The sequence below is a fragment of the Panthera uncia genome, assembly GCF_023721935.1.
Source record: "Panthera uncia isolate 11264 chromosome C1 unlocalized genomic scaffold, Puncia_PCG_1.0 HiC_scaffold_4, whole genome shotgun sequence".
Classification (NCBI taxonomy): Eukaryota; Metazoa; Chordata; class Mammalia; order Carnivora; family Felidae; genus Panthera; species Panthera uncia.
This window is the reverse complement of record NW_026057585.1, coordinates 47,115,640-47,135,055: the sequence shown is the minus strand read 5'-3', so window position 1 is coordinate 47,135,055 and position 19,416 is coordinate 47,115,640. Positions and strand designations below refer to the sequence as shown.

Below are 19,416 nucleotides of genomic sequence, written 5' to 3'. Positions count from 1 at the left end.
ATAACAACCATTATTGAATACTTATTATGTTCCAGGCACCGAACCTTATGTGCACTTAATCCTCACTGCTTATAGTAATTTATAAATTAAGTTCTACTGTTATCTCCATTTTACAGATGGAGAAAACTGAGACTTGGAGAAATTGAGTAAAGTGCCCAAGGGTTACCCAGCCCTAGTTCTATGTGATGCCAAAGTTTGCATGGCAGGTATGACACCCAGATCACAAATACAGATACATATAAAATACCTCATTTGTTTATTTTTATAAAATTAACCCAAATTGTTCTCTAAGCTTGTTTTGCCAGGGTGGTAGAAAATTCAATTCGAGTCACTACTGGAACACACCATACCATGAAGCTGTGCTGCGTGGTCCTAGAGTTAGTTGTAGTTAGTACTACATCATCTGAGATACAGTCATTTGTCTACTTACTGAGTCCCAGTGTGATCTTCACTGTTCCAGACTAGAATCCAATCCTTCTGATCTGGCCATTCTCTTGCTCCATCTCACATTTGAGGCATCAAAGGGCATCTTTGGAGTTTGGAAGTTTGGAATCTGGTGCCCAGGGTGCCATGCTCGTGGTACATCGAAGAGACATTCCTACTGCCATGGGCCACCTCCCTGGAATGCTATTTTTGCTACTGAACAATGTGTGGGTCTTGACTTTGACCTCTTCCTGAGTTTCTCAAAATCCTGTCTACTGTCATCTTCAGGGTAATAGTAGCATAATTTCTTGAACAAGCTCTCACTTCACATCACAAAGAGCCCTTTACTTTAAGCATCTTCTGTTTTCCACTGTGAAAAAATACCAGAGGCTAAGAAATAACAAATGTTTAGCTGTGAGGTAGGAAAATATAGGAAGAATAAAGGTAAGCTAATATTCCCATAAATTGTTCTGCCACATGTGTTTTGTTTTGTTTTTTTTTTTTAGGTTTTTCAGATGGGTTAGTCTGAATGGGTGTGGGTTTGCTGATAAGGTATAATGAGTTTTGATGACTGTGTCTTTTCCTTGAAAGTCTATTTTATAGAACCCACTGCCAGGAATAGTAGTATTTCTCTTAAACCTCTGGTTTATTTTTGTGTGATGGATACCATGAGTCATGTGACAGACATTTCCCTCTCCGCAGGTCTTTTGGAGACATTTTGATCAGATATGTGTCTGTGTATTCTGATATTCCTAAGAAATATTTTCTAGGCTGAGATGTTTGAAATAAAGAAAAATTTGTTTTAAAAATACTTCACAGGGGCACCTGGGTGGCTCAGTCAGTTAAGCATCTGACTTCGGCTCAGGTCATTATCTCATAGTCCATGAGTTTGAGCTCGCGTCAGGCTCTGTGCTGACAGCTCAGAATCTGGAGCCTGCTTCAGATTCTGTCTCTCTCTCTCTCTCTCTCTCTGCCCCTCCCCTGCTCATGCTCTGTCTCACTCTGTCTCAAAAATAAATGAAAACATTGAAAAAAATTTTATAAAAAGAAATACTTCACATTATCATATATGTCAGGACATGGTAAGGAGGGAGACTAATGAAAGTGGCCTCTGATTCAGTCTTTTAAAATAATTTTTAACATTTCTCTTTTTAAATATATAGATTCTAGATTTTTATGTTTAACTAGCAAATATGGTGTTACTACTAAGTAACACTTGTTTAGACCTGATATCACAAGTATAAAAGAAAACCAACAATATAATGCTTTCATCTTTGTTTCTCCTTAAATATTTGTTTTTCCTTCGTGGAACTGGGAGAAGAGAAAGTTTCAGGTCACCCCAGAAGGCACAGAATTGCTGGGCCAGCCATCTAGAAGCAAAGCACAATATGGACCTGTCCGTATTTATACCTCCTCCGCCCCAAGGCAATTCCACAGACTTGAACCTCCCCACCCTTCAGAACAGGAGAAAATTGAATTTATTTCCACTTAAGTTCCAGGAGGTTGCCATGTTCCCCATGGGCACTCAATAAATATTGACTAAATTGAATGTTGCCCTGTGTTATCTTCCTTTCTTTCTTTTTCCTTCCCTGGTCCTCTGACTGCTTTCTTGGGGCCTTGAAAATTATATATATATGTATTTTCCAGATTCTTTTTGTCTCATCAGCTCTCAGTGTGAGGCCTCTCTATTTTAATATCACCTCTTTGTGTTTGTTTTCTCTGTGTGTCTTCTCTCAGTTTCTCTTGGAATCTGTTCTCTCTCTGCTTTCTTTTTCTGAGACTGTCTCTCTCTGTTCCTCTACTCCTCCCATCTCTCTGTCTCTCTGCCTGTCTCTCTCTCACAGATGTACCTTTCTGTATTTGTGTTTGTTCTCCCCCTGGAGTTATCATCTGAAGGGGTTCACAACAAGCCTCCCCAAAATGTGCTACATAGTCAGGTAGATTCTTTGAGCTGTAGTCAATGATGTCCCAAAAGACTCAAGGAAGAGTTTTTACCATCCCCTTAGCTGCCTAAAAGAATTTAGATAGAGGACCTTGTCCCAGAAGAGAACAATCACCAGATGAAACTACAAGGAATATGGGACAGGTATGGTAAACTTTCTGTGTCCTATTATCTTTACTTTGCATGGCAAACATCTGTTTACCACACATTTGCTCTTCCCATTTTCCTGTGAATTGTCTTTCTCCCCTTTGAAGTCTCAGACACCTACCCCCTTCTTAGCTCAAGATGTCAATAAGCCTTAGTTGTCTGACTGTCTGGGGGTCTCATATTGTTATGGCACTCCCATATGCAATTAAATTTGTCTTTCTCCTGCTAAGTTTTCCTATGTCAATTTAATTAATAGACCAGCCAAAGGAACCTAGAAGGGTAAAAGAAAAAAATTTTCCTCCCCTACACATCAAAAATAGTTGCCTTTTTTTCCCAAGAGATTAGACATATTTGAAGATTTTTATAAGTGCTCAGAATAATTAATTTTATGCTTTTCCCCCCTTGAAATAGCATGTTTAGCCCCTAAATATGGGAACGCAGTAACAGTGGATTGGTCTGTATTCAACTACAATACATTCTAAGTCATGTAGAGTGATTGTGTCAACTCTCCTCTGGATTTTCTGTTTGCACTCTGCCCAGACAGCACTGCATTCCTCTGTTCCTTCTGACACAAATACGGCATTTCACCAGGCGACTATTAGCCTAGAGGGAATACTAACTTCCCCCTTCCCCTAGAGTTTATATCCCGTTCCAGTAATTTGGCCCCAGATACTGGCACAGAAACACTGGTTGCATAAAGTCCCTGGAGCCTGATACTTACTTTTTGTCCTCTGTGACTCCAATTTTAAAAACTGAAATGGGACACTGGTTTGCTATTACTTTCCTACATTGACTTTCTGGTGAAGATTTGAAGGGTGTGGTCAACCGCCTCTGGGGTTTCACACAAGTAACTGTATTGCCTTGGGCATTAAAATTAATCCTCCAAACGTTATTGGTAAAATAACAAACTAATTGTTATCTAAGAAGGTATATGGAGGATTAAACTTTAAAGGTCCCTGGTACGGATAGACTAAACAAAACCTTTGCCCTTATATTTAGGAGAAAAATCATATGTTTTTCCCCTTAAGCTCTCAATATTGAGAGCTTAACATGTGCCAACCACTTTATGCAAAATATCTCATTTACTCTTTACAGCAACTCTGCAAGTTAACAAGATGACCCACGTCCTCGTTTTGCAGATGAGGAACTGAGGCTAAGAGAAGTTAAGTGACTTGACAAAAATCATAGCAGAACTGAAACTTGTTGTGTGTATTTTCACGTTATTGAAATCAATTTTTGTGCCTAGAAAAGAGCTATTCAAGATTATTTTGGTGCAAAATTAGTATTCAATTAATTTGAAACCCTTGTTTTTCTTAAGTTTGTATGCTAGTTTATAAATTGAATTAAGAAACTTATCAATCTAGCAAGTTTAATAATTACTTTGAAGGAATACTTTACAACTTAATTAAATTCTTTGAATATCCAGCCACATTTATTAATGTGATATATTTTTATTTCCTTTTAAGTACATTGTGTGACTTAACAATCTTTCCAATAACTTAATTAATTCTTATAAATCTAATAAATTAAGTTTTTAGATATGGTGAACTTCAGTTTCTCTTAGATGTTTCAAATGAAATCTCAATCTGAAATGTTAAGTCTAAACCAATGAATCAATTACTCATTTTAACTTGGAATTATAAGATTGACCTCTTATTCTAATAGGTCTAATTTTCTTGAACAGTACAAATAATTAAACTTAGAAATAAGCACAGATTCCTAAAGACAAATATTTTAATGCTTTTATATTTTGTTTTTCTTATTCATAAAACAAAATTTTGCTATCATTAAAAGATAAGGACACAATGCTATCTCCCTATTAATTTTGATGTTCCTTTCCTAAAGTAATTTTAGGAGATGCCTTCTCAATTTTCTGGGGTTTCTTAAATACCAGAATTATCAACAGGACATGACTGGACCCTTATCTGTTGGGACAATGTGTCTGTTGGGACACATTTAGACCTATTTACCTAAGTCAGTTCTCTCTGTGGTAGACACTATTCCAAGATGACCTTTAAGATTTCTGCCCCCTAGTGTGCACAACCTGTATAACCACCTCCCCTTGGGTGTGGGTAGAATTTGTGAATATGAGGAGTATTACTCTTACAATTGTTACATTACATGGCAAAAGGAATTTCCCAGATGTGACGAATTTCCAGATGTAATGAATTTAAGTTAATCAAAGGGGGGGAATTTCCCAGGCAGGTCTGATTTAATCAGGTGAGCCTTAAAAGAAGCAAGAAGCAGTGAGAGTACTCTCCTGCTGGCCTTGGAAAGGGACCTTCAAGTCTGAAAGGAGGTCATAGCCCTGGATGACACCTTGATTTCAGTCTTGATTTCAGTCTGGTAAAACTCTGAGCAGAAGATCCAGCTAACCCACATCCAGAGTCCCCCTTAGGAACTGCCAGATAATAAATTTGTTTTGCTTTAACTTGCTAAGTTTGTGGTGATTTGTTAGAAATCAATTTAAAAAATGAATACATTCTCCAACAGGGGTGGTCTTACCACTTGTGTGCTTCAAGTTCAAGTTATACATACCTAAATCTTTTGTCCACTAACAGAGACCTGAATGCACCACCACCCCCAACTCCAGGCTGTTGTTCCTTGATAGGATTTTGCATCGTTTGCCAGGTGAGATATTTAAATGTCTTCCCATGTATAAGAGCTTTGTCAAATATCTAAGTTCCTGTATATAGGAACTTGAAGGAGCTCCTCTCCGTTTGTTATATTCTTCCTGTATTTGGGTCATAACTCATCTAGACAGTATAATGACATCCCATTGAATTCTTTATATCTTTCATCATTTTGTCTAACTATTCCAATGTCAGTTTCTGGAAAACACTAGAGCCCACATCTGATTCTAGAATCAGACTCCTTCTATTCTTCCCTTTAATAAGCAGGCATAAGCTAAGATTTGATGAACAGTCTTGAGTATTGAAATGATATTGGGATTCTTACTTTCCCTCGTCATTCTGAGAGCATTCCAAAATTTCTCTGGCTAGTGTTCTTGGGTTCTCTCTGCTTTCTATAAAACACTAGTAATTATATTCTGACATCATCACTTACTTAGTCCCTCAAAAATGTATAATGAGCCTTCTCTCCAATGATCCTGAAGTCCACTTGTGCATTTATTCATTAAGCTTTTCTCTTAAAAGTACAACGATAGTTGACCATAATACATAATACTCTGAGACATACAAAGCATAAAAGATAACAATTCTTATTCCATAAGATTTTATGGTCTATTTGGAAACAAGATATGGATACAAAAAAATCAATAATTTTGCATACAAAATCGTAAAGTTTAAGTGATACATGTTAAGTGACATGACTGGTAAAAATACTAAGTGGAGGTACAGATTAGAGTAAGTTAAAAAACGCAGAGCAAGTAGAATTTAAGTTCATTTATTCATTCAACAAGCATATATTTAGAGTCTCTGATGTGTCAGGTGCTATGTTAGGCACTGAGGGGCCAAGAATAAGGCACAGTCACCCTCTTCATCAAGCTAACATCATAGCTGAGAAAACAAAAGCATAAGAAAAGTATGAGGACACACTATGACAAACACTATTATGATGGTGTATATAATACGTAATGCAAAGGAAGTGGAGAGAGGGATTAGGCTGACGATAAAGATGGGTGGAAGTCAGTGGTGAGGGAGCCTTTCAAGAGGTGACATTTTCGTTGAGCCTTCTGGCAGAAATAACACTTGTCTTCTTGTTAACCATTTCAGCCATGCCAAGAACTACCCCAAGCACTGTATACTAATGAAACTCATATAATCCTCCCAATGACTTCATTTGATCAAGGATATAACGGCAGTGTGGAGTAATTCCCAAAGATGACACTGAGGTCATTCGGTCACATCTCCTCCAGCACAGCTCCAATCTCCAATCAAAGCTATTCTCGTCTCTCTCAGACTTTTGCAGACTCTGGTCTCTCTGCTGCTGCCATTGCCTCACACCTGGTCTCTTTGTGATCTTTCAAAAACACAAATCAGATAATGTCAGTGCTCTGAACAAACTTTCCAACAGCTTCCCATCTCACTTGCATTAAAACCTAAGGTTCTTAGCACAGCTTTCAAGATCCTGCATGATTTTGCCCTCAACTTCTGTGACATCATTACCTACCACTCTCTCCTGAATCCATCATTCTACAGCCACCCTTCTCCCTCTTTGCTGCTCCTTGAATGCACCAAGAATGCTCCTTGCTGATCCCCCCGTCTGGGACACTGTCCCCCAGATATTGGCATGCCTCACTTCCAGACCTCAATTCAGGTCTCTGATCAAATGTCATCTTCTCAGAAAAGCCTTCCTGACCAGCTGTGGAAAACACAACGCACTCGCCTCTCTGTTCCCACTTCACTCTGAATCCTTACCCTGCTTTATTTTTCATTGTGACACTAATCGGATATTTTCTGTCTTCATCAATGAGAATAACGTCCTTGAACTTTATACTCCTCTTTACTTTGTCCCCAACACGCAACACAAAGCTGGCACTAGAGGCTCAGTAAGTGGTGTTGAATCTGAGTATTCATTAATAAATAAAGTGATTTGTCAATGGCCACATTCTGGGTGTGTGGCAGGGTCGGCCTTTGTCTAACTCTAGACTCCAAGTTCTTAAATACTTCTTACTACTGAGGAAGAGGGGGAAAAATACATTGACACTGGGGAAAGCTGCAGCATAGAGGATGTGAGAATGAGGGAGCTGATATAAAACTAGGAAGATGGTTTGGGACATATCGTGAAGGATTTGGAAGTCTTGGAAAAGAAGCTTATAATTTCCCCTGTGAGCATGGAGAGGAGACTTGCAACATGGTGTTAAGAGCCCCTCTAAATGTGAGTGGTGAGAGCTTGAGACCATCTGACCTGGGGAAAGGGCATTTATATACAATTTAATGACACTTCAGATCTCTTTTCATTTCCATTAGAATTCTACAGAACACTGCACTCTCTAAGGGACTAAGTGGAGAATTTAGCAAATAGATTCCTTCCTAGTATTTTTCACACCTGACCTGGTATAGACTTTTAAATGCTGAAGCTTTGAGTTATGGTTAGCTTTGATTCCTAGTCTCTTTTGGAGATCATTCTGCATATTATTAATCATAATTATTAGAATTATTTTTTATAAAAATGTGTATATGTTGTCCCTGTCTCTGTTGAGCAGCATCTTTTTATTTTTATTTCAGTATTATTTCTGTTCGTGTGTATATGGTGGGGTAGGCAAGGGGGGAGATGAGTCTCAGGTTTCTGAATCCTACTTCCTGATATTTCTTATGGCCAGAGAAATAATTGAAGTTGGCGTCTTTTCAGTTCAATTCAAGCTTCTTTATATGATGGATTTTGTTTATTGCTCTTTGTACTTATTTTCCAATGAAGTCCTTAAATAATTTCTCTCTGTTTTTAAATTTCCAAAGTTTTGTTATCCTTTCTGTGGTACATTAGGAAATATAAAGCAGATTTTACAAATCTGTTTTACATGGGAGCTGCCTGATTTATGTCAGCTATCATTTTCTAGCTGGGTGGTTATGCTAGGTTTCATAATATGCCAAAGCTCATATTCAAATACAAACTATAGACCAGCATGTAAACAAGAAGCAGAGAAATATTTTTTTTTATTCCACTGAGCAATTCAAAATAAGGATGGGAAAAGACAGCTTCATATGGGTTTAATCTTGGCTGGAAAGCAATGAAGCAACAACTCTGTCTCTTTCGTTTTGGTGGTAATCAAAGCAAGCAAAGCTGTGGGTGTTGACTCTTTGAAAATCAGCGGAATGCTACCATGTATGCTTGCTAGTCTCACCCTGGCCTTTCTCCAAGCTGAGTAGAGAACAGCTCCAACAAGCCCCCTGACTGAGCAGAGAAAGCACCGCATGGTTTTTTTGCGGGAGATGCTGAAGAGGCATGAAATGCACCAGAGAGATAGTGTTTTTATGCTCTCAGGCAGATTCAAAGCTTCTGGAAAGCCACCATTCAAAGGATAAATAATAAACACCAAAGGGAACCACAGACAAGGGTAGGGAAGTTCAGGAACACATAAATGTATGTATCTATGTCAATCCTCATTTTCCAGTCAGCCCTCCAAGAATTAAACATCACCAGAGATGCTGGGAAAAGGACATGCAAATCTTCGGTAGTAAGAAAGTAGGCCTTGATTTGTGTACTTGGGATTTTTTTTTCTTCTGATGGAAAGACATGGGATATAGCAGTGATGTTTACTTCATGCATTTGTGCAGATGAGAAAAAGATCCGTCTTCCTTAGAGATTCTTCTTCTCTCTGCCTGGCACCCTTGTGCTGTGAACGCCATGCAGTATGGTACTGCATATAGTTTGCAGCCATTGGAGACAGAGTGAGCCACAGCACATTGCAGGTTTGGGAGGTTTATTTGGAAAGTAAAATGCTTGAGAGGTGCTGAATTTATCTCGTGTTCAAAGAAGTCTTTCCCCTCTTTAATGCCATCTTCACTTAGATTTCCATGCTGCTGAACTACTGTAGCTAGATCTATGCTAAATAGCTCCTTTGCAACATGCAAATCAATGCCCCCAAATCTAAATCCAGTGCACCAAAAGAATTTCCACTTAAGGTTGTGCTCCATTTGTTGATTTATATTTATGTTCTGTTAATAATAAATATGATTATCTTATTTCTCTTTTGGAGAAGTTTAGTTTGAAGAAGGAAAGGCAATTATTTTTTGTTTGTATATAAAGATTAACATATCTTGCATTCAGAAAAAATTAAATTACTACAAAAAATTAAGACAAGAATCATGATACCAGTTGAATAATATTTGAAATTAGGTGTTAAGATCAGGTTTCCATTCTAGGCAATATATAATTCTTTTTATAAAGTTTATGCTTGATAGTTTTTTTCTTGCAGTGACAATCTATTAGATGATTCTTCATGTTATATCTTGATAAAAACTTGAGACAAGAAGGAAAAATGTCAGATTACTAACTTCCTCTTGAAAGCCCCAGGTATCTGTGAAGACTCCTTCTTAGGCTCCTTCTCTTGGGTCAGTTTTCTTTCTTTACTTTTAGGAGTTACCTTCCATTTTACTTTATACCATAGCTCTTTTCCTGTCTTTCATTCCCAAATGTCACCTTTGGGACATTTGACCTTTACTGTGTGACTACTTGAAGTTGTACATTAAGCATGCATGAATTCTTCTTCACCTCTTTCAGAAACTTCATTTGGTGCTTCTATGTTATAGCATTTCAATTCAGCTCAATTCAACATTTCTTGATAGACTATTATGTACAGACACTAGACAAGGACTTCGGGGGACATCAAGTTGAAGGAAAGATAGACCTTGCACTCAGCATTCAATAGGCAATAGCAACAACAGTAATAACAACTGGCATTTAACTTTTATTCAGTGTAGACCTAGAAGTCCTAGCCACAGCAGTCAGCCAAGAAAAAGAAATAAGAGGTATTCATATTGCAAAGTTAGACTGTCGCTATTTGTAGGTGACATGATACTATATGTAAAAAAAAAAGTCTTTTTAAAATTATTTTTAAAATATATTTATTTTGAGAGAGAGAGAGAAAGTAGGGAGGAGCAGAGAGAATCTCAAGCAGGCTCTGTGCTGTCGATGCAGAGCATGATGTGGAACTCAGTCCCACAAACCATGAGATCATGACCTGAGCTGAGATCAAGCGCCAGATGCTTAATGAACTGAGCCACTCAAGTGCCCTGATACATAGAAAATCTTAACAATTCCACCAAAAAACTACTAGAAGTAATAAACAGAAACAGTAAAGTGGCAAGATGCAAAATTAATACCCAGGAATTGGTGGTGTTTCTATATACAAACAACGTCACAGAAAGAGAAATTTTAAAAACAACACCATTAACAATTGCACCAAAAAGAATAAACTACCCAGTAATAAACTTAACCAAAGAGGTGAAAGGCCTCATACTCTGAAAACTATAAAATCCTAATGAAAGAAATTGAAGATGACACAAACAAATGGAAAGGTATTCCATGCTGATGGACTGGAAGAATTAATATTATCAAAATGTCCATATTACCTAAAGCAGTCTACACATTTAATGCAATCCCTATCAAAGTACCAACATCATTTTTCACAAAACTGGAACAAATAATCCTAAAATTTGTATGGAACTACAGAAAACTCCAGGTAGCCAAAGCAATCTTAAGAAAGAAGAACAAGTCCGGATATATCACAATCCCACATTTAAATATATACTACAAATCTGTAGTAATCGAAACAGTATGGTACTGGCACAAAAATAGACACTTAGGTCAATGGAACAGGATAGACACCCCAGAGATAACGCACATATATAATGTCAATTAATCTATGACAAAGGAGGCAACAATATACAATGGGGGAAAGATAGTCTTTTCAACAAATTGTGTTGGGAAAGCTGGGCAGCTACATGCAAAAGAATAAAACTGGACCACTTTTAACAGCATACACAAAAAGCAACTCAAAATGGATTAAAGACCTAAACGAGAGACCTGAAATGATAAAAATCCTAGAAGAGAACCCATGCAGTAATTTCTCTGACAGCTATAGCACATTTTTCTAGATACATCTCCAGAGGCAAGGGAAACAAAAGCAAAAATAAACTATTGGGACTACATTAAAATAAAAGTTCTTGCACAGCAAAGGAAACCATAAACAAAACAAAAAAACAATCCACCAAATGGGAGAAAATATTTGAAAATGATAGATCTGATAAGGGGTTAATACCCAAAATATATAAAGAACTTATACAACTCCACACTGCTGGATGTGAGTGATTCCATCTTGTGCACCACATACATTCACAGGAGTTCTGTTCTATTTCTTTCCTACCTTAAACACAGTAAGCCCTCTTACTTTCTTCATTATTTATTTGAATGCTATCCTCTCTGGAACCTGCTTCTTGGCCACAGTGACTTCTACTCATCTTGTAAAACTCACTTTTAGCTTCCCCAAGCTGGGCTTTCCTGACACATTCCCCCTTGGGGGGGCATTAAGTGTCTCATCTTTGGATTTCATCTACAACCAGCAAATCCAGTCACACAAAACTTACCCCACTCCTTTGTCTATTTCTGATCCTAGGCCATGAGCTGCTAACAGGCAGGGACTCTCATTTATCACTGATGCCCAACTGATGATTGTTTAACAAAAGAATGAAGAAACAATAATCCAAAAATTATTCCTCTTTGATTTTGGAACGCATTTCCTATACTCCAGTTTGCTATAAATACAATCACCCACAACGGGAGATGTCACCCAGGGACTTACGGTTAAATATTGATAAAACAGCCAGAAACATTTCCATGAAATTTAAATGTTTAACACCTCTAGTGCTGCTCTTTCCTTCACTCCTTGTTACTCTTTGTAGAGGTTCTCTCCTCTTCTCTAACTGATAAAGGCGAATCTTAAGAAATAAAACGAGCAAAAAAAAGCACCTCCAGTTTTAAAATGTGGGAACATCAAATGACAGTCCCAACTGCTTGACGGAATGAAAACAAGGTCAGTGTCTTATCCTTCCACAGTGGTTGCCCCCCCACCCCCAACGCCGAGCCAGAACTGTGCTCTCGAGTCATGCTGTTTGTTTTACAGCTTGCGGACTTGCACAAAATTCTTTTTCTCTAACAACAACAATCATAAAAATAGCATGGTCTTTTTTGCAACCTTACTCATAGCCTAAGGAAAGGAAGATTACAAAATTATGCCAGCATAAGAGCATCAGCTGAGATCCCAAAAGGTCCTAACAATACTTGGCAAATACTTTTTATAATTTGAAGAACTGAGTAAGAGAGACATATGCTATGAGTCTTAGAAAAAGACATTTGAGGTTGCCCTTAAAAGTGGGAATGCAGCAAATCAACACAGTCTTTGCCGTGAAATTCTCACTCAACTGAGAAGGGCAAACCCGAAATAGGTCTGAGTCAGTTTTGAAAGGGCTTCCTCCAGGACAGAAATGTATTTCTTTATAATCATCCTGTGAACAAGTATTATGGAGCACCTACTATACGATCTCTGGTGTGAAATACCCAGAAGTGAGGTAGTAAAATGTGGAGTTTCAGGGGGAAAAAGACTGGGGGCAGACAGACCTGTATTTCAGTCCCAGTTCTCTCACTTATTCACTGTTGCTTTGAGGCTTGTTAGTGAGCCTCTCTTAACCTGTGATTCCTTGTCTATAACATGCTGATAATAACCCTACCTCAGCTTTGTTCTGACGCTTAAACAAGATCGTGTATTCAGAGAGCTTAGCTAAGTGCCTGGCACCGAGTGGCACTTAGTAAACGGTGGCTATCACCTGCTGACATGTATTTAACATGGCTGGTACCAAGCACAATCAATCTCAAATGAGAAGCATACAGAGAAAATCTGTTACAAGTGAAAGTACGTCTCTAGTCTTCGTGTGCTCATAAATTATACCAGGCCCTCCAAGGATAAACACAACCCTACTCTCTGTCCTCTGCCAGTAATTATAACCTCCATTAAAGCAAGAACATTTCTTCATTTTCCTTTCTAGCTTTCTAGAAAGAAACCATTCCCACACCAAACCAAACACCATTCCCACAGCATATCTTGAAGTATATATTGAACAAGATTTCATCAATATCCTTTCTGCGGTTAGGTGATTGGCTCTTGGAAAGCAGAAACAAGGTCCAGTATTCGTCTTTTTTTTTATGCTGTTACTACTGAGTACAAACTAGAGGGGAACTAAGGACAAAACAGGACAGCTCAGATTGGATCTAATTTACTAGCTCCATCCAAAAGTTCCCAGATCAATGTCCTAATGTAGCCTGAGGGAAGGTACCCATCATTTGCCAAATACCTTATGTTACCAAACCTAATTTTCATGCTAAGCCACATGAGGTAGATATACATTTCCCCATGGTATAGAGGAAGCCAAGGCTCAGAGCAGTGAAGACTTTTCCAAAGCCAGGCAGCTAAGTAGGCAGCACCTCGATTTAATCTAGAAGAGCCTGATGCTTTCTCCCACAGCACACAGCCTATTGATTCAGCAGTGACAGTGGTTTAAAGAATGATATCGGAACAGGGCCAACATGCTGTGCATGGAGTGTAGAATATTGGTCGCTCTGCTAAGAGAGCATCTTTTCTTGTGACATTGTTATTTCCTGATGAGGCTACCTCACCAGGACTTTCCCCAGCATCTGTCTTATCCTGGTAGGTGTCAAGATCATAGAGAGAAACCATTTTTTGTCACTAAAATCCAGCTCCCTGAGTTCATATGTCAGTGTTCAGGCAGGAATGTGAAATGCCTTTTACATGACTAAAATCTCTTCCCTGAATAGTCAAGACTTTTCCATGAATGGATAGAATTTTATAATACAAGATGTTCAAATAGGTCAGGAAAAATTCCTTTGAAAACTACTGCCAAAATGAAATTCTCTAAATGTTCCGGTTGAAAGTACGTTTGCTGCTAGGAATACAAACAACAGAGAAAATTCATTTGTTGATAGCTTCCCTGATATTTTAATTATACTCTCCAAATTCTGTTTTTTTCCTCGATGTAACAATTTTATTCTCAAAATAAAAATGTTTAATCCACATGTAACAGTAAAATTAATGCATTATCTTTTTTCCTTGCTGTAAAATGAAATTAAAAATGCCAAGAAGCACATTTTGCTTCCAGCAGAATGAAAAGTAACCTTTTGAAGGGCCTGATAAATTTGATTTCTTATGTAGTTTTCTGATAATCATCAGTTTAACTCTGTTAAATACCAAGTGGCATTTTAAGCCTGCAAGTCTGCCAGAAAACTACATTGAATTCCCAGTGTCTTAAGTGACCTTGAATAGCTTAACACATTTCAGTATCTTTCTGGTTGTCTGATATGAGGCATATTTGGTTATTTTCATTGCCTTGTTGAAGGCAAACTTAATATGTCTTAAAAAAATGTGTTACATAATTTGTTCAACCCATGGAGGAAAATTAGAATTTTTAAAAATACTGTGGATTTTTAAATTCCTGTGCCATTTGGTTGAAAGCTCACCTTTAAGCAAAAGAACATTAAAGTTACTCTGTTTTTTGAAATCTCTCCCTTGAAAGCCACTCCTATCCCCTTCAGAGATCTACTCATCTTTATGAGAGACTTATAGAGTAGATGTTATTTTTTAAAGGTATTATTTATTTTGAGAGAGAGAGCATGCATGCATGAAGGTGGGGAAAGAGCAGAGAGAGAGGGAGAGAGAGAATCCCAAGCAGATTCTGCACTGTCAGCACAGAGCCCAACGTGGAGCCCAAACCTATGAACAGAGAGATCATGATCTGAGTCTAAATCAAGAGCCAGATGCTTAACCAACTGACTCACCCAGGTGCCCCTGGAGTAGATGTTATTAATTCCACTTTATAAATGATGAAAATGAGACTCAAAGAATGTACATTTTGTGCCCCAGAAAATGTGACTGTAAAGGGGCAGAGGCAGGGCTCAAACCACTGGGTCTGATACCAGGTCCAATCTTTTAACCTGAAACATGACTTTCTTAGCATTCCCTTGTTTTTCTCTCCTTAAAGTTTCTCTCTTGATATTTTAACTTTGAATACTCCCTCAGCACCATAGTGAGAGGACAGAATTCTGACACAGAAATGACAACTAGAAGACATGAATAAGTAATTTATAGGTCATGATCTTTACCTCTCCTTTTTTAATTTTCTCAAAACTACTTGATAGTTGATAGTTCACCCTCTGTGTGTATAGGGCTTTCTGAGCAAGTCTTTTGCTGGGCATGAATAACAAAGCTAACAATCTAAGGTTAATGTGGTTAGTACCCTTTTCTTCTAAAGTTTATTTATTTATTTTGAAAGAGAGAGAGACAGAGCATCTGCAAGGGGAAGGGCAGAGAAAGAGGGAGAGAGAGAGAACCCCAAACAGACTCTGGGCTGTCAGCACAGAGCCCCATGCAGGGCTCCATCTCACAAACTGTGAGATCATGACTTGAGCTGAAATCAAGAGTCAGACACTCAACAGGTTGAGCCATCCAAGGGCCTCAATGTGGTTAGTATTCTAAAGGTTTGAACAAGCTTGTCTCTATCCCTAAATAAGATGAGTGGTTCCAGGATTCAACTAGTTGCTTATGAATAGCAGTAACTCCTTATTCCATGCAACTACAAAATCACGAAAAATCCAACATAAGGGCTAATTGAATCAACGAGTTTGGGAGATGCAAAGCTGAAATTTGGATTCCAGATTTTGCAAAGACGTTTTAGAATGCTCTGCTCAGTCCCTGAAGTGAAGATTTCACAAAAACAAAGTTCTGTTTCACAGAAAGAGCTCAGAGCATACTTGAGGAAGAAAATATAGAGAACAGGAAAGGAGCCAGGTCTCACATAATGTTATGTACAGGACTGTGACATCAAGTTGACACTGTATCCTCTTGACAGACTGTTTTGTTTGCATGTGTCATCATAGAAGACAACGAGAGTTTCAAAGCTCAAGCTAATTTCACAAAGGGACTTTCAGCAGTGTTCAAGCAGTTGTACTAGACCAAGGGTGCCAAATAAATGCTTTCCACAGATCCTGGCAGTCGGTGACAAAGTCCCTGTAAAACCAGAATAAGATTAGGAAGTAAGAGCAAAGCAGTCCTTGCTCTCATGCTGTTTGGTAGAAGGCTGCACCTGATTCTTCTGGGAAAGACTGCCCTTTGCAATGAAATGATAACATTCCTAAAAGTTTTGGCATTAAAGTATCTCCTGTTTGAAAAGAATAAGATAATAGATTTCAGGTTTGTTTGTATTTTTTTATCCTTAATTAAATTACAAGTTGGCCATTGTTAGGGATTGAATTTAGTCCCCTAGCTGAAGTTTTAATCTCCAGTACCTGTGAATGTGACCTTATTTAGAAATACAGTCTTTGGAGATGATCAAGTCAAGATGAAGTCATTAGGGTGGGCCCTACTCCAATATGACCCTGTCTTTATAAAAAGGGGAAATTTGGACACAGAGACATATACATACAAAGGAAAGATGAAGTGGAGATAATGGGAGAATGCCATCTACAAGCCAGGGAATGGCAAAGAATGCTAGCAACCCCCCAGAACCTAGGGTAGAGGCATGGAACAAATTCTTCCTCACAACCCTCAGAAGGAACCAAATGTGCCCACACCCTGATCTCTGTTTCTAGCCTCCAGAATCTTGACACAATACATTTCTATTATTTAAGCCTCCTAGTTTGTGATGACTTGTGTGGCTGCTCTAAGAAATTAATGTAGCCATCCTAGACCAATTATCTATTTTTCTTTTATTTTGTTTTGCTTTTTGAAATTTTACTAGTTCTTGAAATCTCAAATTCTGGAAACCCTTAAACCACATTACCTTAAAATCCCATCCAATCTTAAGATTTTATGATGCTTTACACTGTTGAACATTTTTCCTAATTTTTATGATTAGTCATTAAGTGCCCACAGGATTGGAGACATCCAGATTCTCCTTAAGAAAGCAGAGTACAAACAGGAACAACATTTAGGTGTTACAGGGCCAAACCTGAGAAAATATCTCAGCATATGGCTTGAAACATTGAATGTGGATGCTCGATTGATTTCTTTCCCTGTAGTTTGAGTAGAAATAAAACTCGATGCTCCTGGTATAATATATAAGGATCCAACACTGCTCTGGCCATGGATCTGATGAAGGTGTATGTTTCTCAGAAAGTTAGAGAAGGGTACCCAAAAATCTATGGCACCTTCTATTTGGTTCATCAGACAGTCCTCATCTCTCATGGGTCATGGTAACTCTTTCTCCTTTCCTTTCTCCTCCTCAGCAAGCTATATAAGAGGAGATTAGGGGCAGTGAGGTATGTTTTACCAGATCATGCTTGAATGTACTGACGAGTGCCCCATTTCCGTTGCTCAGATGGGTTTGAAAAAAATCCAGCTGGGAATTCATCCATTTATTCACTCATGCATTTATCCAATGAATAAAAAAAAAAGAAAAAGAGGAGACCCAGGGACACCAATCCATGCTATATATCACACTGTCATAAAATGACTCTATAATTATAATAACTAGTATGTGTTAAAAATCTCTACCTTCATTTTATAGATGAGCTAAAGTAATTGAACTTGTCCTTGGTTCTACCACTGATGAATGCAGTAGCTTGACCTTCATTCTGTATGTCTCCTCTCCATGTCTCCTCTATATCAAGATGCCTGCCCTTACAACCCACCAGACTGGTGTATACACATCACTGTACCCTAAGACATGCCTTCACTCAGGAACTGGCTTCTCCCAGTCTCTACACACCTCTAACCAAAGTCTATCACCTCACAAAAAAACTGGTCTCCAGAAAAACTTCCAGAATTCCTGGTCTCCATCCTTGCTCAGCCAACCTCCCAGAACTTAGATTTTTAATTGTGTAACTTCTGTTTGTTTGTTTGTTTTGCATTTATTGGAATGCTGTGCTGTGTTTGATATCAGCATGTCTGTGTATTTGATTTTCTCTCCCTGGAAGATCATCTCCTCTTTAAAGGAAAATACTGTATCCCCTAGTTTCTAGTCCTAACCTCGCTGCTAAAGAGACAGACAATATTAGTTATATCACTTAATCTATTTGAACCTCCATGTCCCAATTGATATAAAAAGAGGGTGGTGGGAAGATGAAGTCTATCAACATCTCTTACCCTGGTAGTGTGTATATAGGTCTCCCAAGCATCCCTGTCCTTTGCTGGCTCTGAGAATTGCCCAGTTGAGGCTCATGGCCATATTTGCTCATGTGAAGGCTACTCTGGTCTTATCAACGTAGACCACCCCCACATCTCTGCTGGGCAACACTACTGAGTGTAGACTCAGGCAGCCCACACTGCCGCCTAACATGATCTTCCTGTTTCTCTCCTCTCCCTTTCATTTGCCATAGTCATAAATACTGCTCCAGACCAAGATGACAGATTCTTCTCCACATCCTCCTCATCTTTACAGACACCATCTCACCTTCCTAAAGTACGTTTACACTTCCTGCTTCCTCGGTCCATCCCTACTCCTATAAGACATGGTCATTCCTCACCTATTCCGTGAAGGCTTTGCTGACCACCAATCTGCCATCAGAATCTGTGCAACTGCTGTAGCATTTAAAAATATTTGTCCCTCTGCATTTTAACTGCATCATATAGAAATAACATAGTGAAATGCTTATGAGCATAGTTGTCTTGGTTTCAGACTGCCTACCTTTATAATCATCACTGTGCCACTTACTAGCTATTTGCCCTGGACAAATTATTGCTCTGCACCTCAGTTTCCTCATCTGTTGAATGAGGATAACAATAGTATTTATCAGCTGGAATGTTTTTAAGGATTGATGAGTTAATGCATGAAAGCACATAGAATAGTGAACATATTATTGAGTTAACACTATGCACGAATACCACCCCATATCTCTTTTTCCCTCTAGGATTTCAAATAAGAAAAGAACTAATTCGTTATAACATCAGATTTGTAAAGTCGTAAGATCTCCTTTTCTTTCTTTTAAATCTCCCTTTTCATCAACCACTTCACATCCTGATATCCTCTCTCCTTCAATTGTCTGAGGTAATAATGTTGACCTGCCCCTCTGCCTGATATTTAAGTAATGCACCACGAATTAGACCATTCCTGTATAATAGGACAAGGTGAGGCTTGTTGTTGGAAAGATGGAAAGACATAATATATGTGAAAATGCCTGAACATGTAGATTCATTCAAAGAATGTTCATTAAGCACCTTTTCTGTGCTTAGCATGTGCCACCAGATCCTGGGAATACAGTCCTTGATTCATGTTGTCTCTGTTTAGTGAAGGATACAGACAACTCTATCTACAGTTGGGATGCGATGTGATTAGTTGTGATGAAGGGACGAAACCGGATGCTATCATAACCCACAGTGCATATAATTGTCTCCAAAAGTAGAAGAAGGCTTCCTGAAGAAAGAGCACCCAGGCTGAGTC

The 19,416-nt window shown here is 38.4% G+C and overlaps 1 protein-coding gene across 3 annotated transcripts in view; it reads right to left on the bottom strand.

Annotated features, from left to right (window-relative positions):
- PTGER3 (prostaglandin E receptor 3) overlaps window positions 1-19,416 on the bottom strand; it is a 184,164-nt gene that overhangs the window by 24,284 nt on the left and 140,464 nt on the right. Inside the window, exon 4 of one of the 3 annotated variants that reach the window (XR_007455000.1) lies at window positions 5,288-6,493. The exons of the other annotated variants lie outside the window; for them this stretch is intronic. The gene's annotated coding sequence lies outside the window, so the exon portion shown is untranslated. Of the gene's footprint in view, window positions 1-5,287; window positions 6,494-19,416 lie in introns of those variants that run through there. 3 annotated transcript variants of the gene reach the window in all.